This window comes from Vespa mandarinia, chromosome 21, assembly GCF_050613455.1.
Source record: "Vespa mandarinia isolate Hongniang chromosome 21, ASM5061345v1, whole genome shotgun sequence".
Classification (NCBI taxonomy): Eukaryota; Metazoa; Arthropoda; class Insecta; order Hymenoptera; family Vespidae; genus Vespa; species Vespa mandarinia.
Genome location: NC_140830.1, coordinates 1,115,001 through 1,117,500, shown reverse-complemented (window position 1 = coordinate 1,117,500; position 2,500 = coordinate 1,115,001). Strand labels below are relative to the sequence as shown.

The window sequence follows — 2,500 nt, the reverse complement described above, 5'->3', positions numbered from 1 at the left end:
AGACTACTGAGCAATGATTAGATTAACGACGAAAATAGAAAATGGAAGATATATATATATATATATATATATAGATATTAGATATATATATATATATATATATATATATATATATATATAGATATTAGATATATATATATATATATCAGTCTAATATTCTATTAATATATTACTCGAATAATATTATTAAACGAATATTTAAAATACATAATAATTTTTCTAAATAATAGTATTATTACTTATCTATATAAATTCAAACATCATAATTACTTTTCTAAATAATAATAATAATAATAATAATAATAATAATAATAATAATGATATTTATTTACATACATCATTGTACTATTTCGAAATAATAGCGTTCATAAATATTTCTTTGATATTTTTATTCGTTTGAGAATTATAAAAATTTTTAAATATCTATTAAGAAAAAAAAAAAGAAAATTCAGAAAAACTCTTTCCGAGCAATGGTTACCTCAATAAAAATAGAATTTCAAAGAAAAGACGGAGGATGTAGACAATAAAGAAAAGAAAGGGAATAGTTTTAGAAATTAGAAAGATAGACTGAGAGTGAGAAAGAGCCAGAGAGAGACAGACAGACAGACACAGAGAGAGAGAGAGAGAGAGAGAGAGAGGAATCACTTTGTTAGCGTCTTTCTCTCCTTCAGCATGTATATGCTAATGCGAGACGAATGTCTTCTCCTTCGGCACCCTCTCTAAAGTTTCTCTCTCTTTCTCTCTCTCTCTCTCTCTCACTCTCTCTCTCTCTCTCTCTCTATCTTTCTCTCTCTCTACAGACAGTATTTCGTGTCTTTAACTTATAATACGGTATAGCACGTCGACGACTTAGGTGGATGCTTTACCTTGTGGGCGTGTTTGTTCCTCTAAACTCTTCTCCACGGGGCGGCTCAGAGCCAACAGCTTTTTCGAGAATCGATCGTGCATCGATACTGCGATAGATTAACGAAAATTATCGTGGTATCCGAACGATCTATCTATGGAATAAAAAGAGACATGTTTTGGCGCGGGAGTCAATAAAGTCTAAGAAAAAGAAAAAAAAAAAAAAAAAGACAGGAAAAAAAAATATAAAGCAAAAATAAAACAAAAGAAATCAAAAAAAGGAAAAGAACTCATTCGTATTCAAGAGTCCCCTTTCGTTTTTCTAATTTATTTAATTTAATATTTAATATTACTCAACGATATTCTTAGATACGCGCGTATTATAAAATAAAATGATTATTATGAAATGAAATACGTATAAAGAGGATGTTAGTTTCTTTTTTTATCAAAGATTATAATTGGTGAATTAAAAGATTGAATTAAAAAAAAAAGAGAGAGAGAGAGAGAGAGAGAGAGAGAATAAATAAAAGAAAGATAGATAAAGAAGAAGAGAGATGATTGAAGAAAAATATAAAGAGAATATTAGAGAAAGAGAGAAGGAGAGAACAAAGTATTGAAGAAAGAGAACGTAAGATAAAGAATGATAGAACTTGAATTAAGAAAGAGAGAATTAGATAAAGGGAGATAGAATGGGAATAAGATAGAAAGAATTAGAGAGAGGAAGAGTGAGAGATAATAAGAGAAAGAGAATAAAATTTAGAGATACAGAATCAGAGTAAAAGAAAAGGAGAAATAATAAGAGAAAGAGAGAGAGAGAGAGGGAGAGAGAGAGAACAAGCATTAGAAAAAGAAAGAGATAGATAGAACTTAAATAAAAAAGGAAGATAGATAGAACTTGAATTAAAGAAAAAAAAATAATAAGAGAAAGAGAGAGAGAGAGAGAGAGAGAGAGAACACGTTTTACAGAAAGGAATAATTGAAGAAAATGAAAAAAAAATTAGAGTTAGAGAGTGAAAGAGGGAAGGAAAGAGAAAGATATATATATATATATATATATATATATATAATGAAAGAAAAAAAGAAAGAATTAGAGAAAGAGAATGAGAGAGAGAAAGAGAGAGAGAGAGAAAGAGAGAATTAAAGAAAAAGAGAAAGAATTATAAGAGAAAAAGTTATAAGAGAATGTGAATGAGAATGAAAAAAAAAAATAAAGTTTGAATAAGAAAGAGTGAAAGATATATGGAATGATAGTAAGAGAAAGAGAGAGAGAGAGAGAGAGAGAGAGAGAGAGTGGTGGGGGATAGGAGTAAAGAATATGAGAGAAAAAAAAGACAGATAGAATGAGATTAAAAAAGAGAGAATTAGAGAAGGAAGGAGATAATAAAAGAAAAAGAATTGGAAAAAGAGAAAAGGGGAAGAATTGAAGAAAAAGAAGGACAAATAGAGTGAGATAGAAAGAGAGAGAAAGAGAGAGAGAGAGAGAGAGAGAGAGAGAGAGAGAGAGAGAGTGAGAGAGAAGAAAGAGATAGAAAAGGATAGAAGATATAAGCGTGCGGTTAAACGCGTCCGCACAGCTTTCTCGAGGGAGCAAAAAGGACAGTTAGATTTCTCTACAGTGAGAGAGAATTCGTAACACGTGTAGCCCGGTGGTTTATGG

General features: G+C 29.8%; 1 protein-coding gene across 6 annotated transcripts in view; it reads left to right on the top strand.

The window, feature by feature from the left end:
- Positions 1–2,500, top strand: part of LOC118444036 (ankyrin repeat domain-containing protein SOWAHC-like) — a 243,726-nt gene that overhangs the window by 78,844 nt on the left and 162,382 nt on the right. The window lies entirely within an intron of this gene.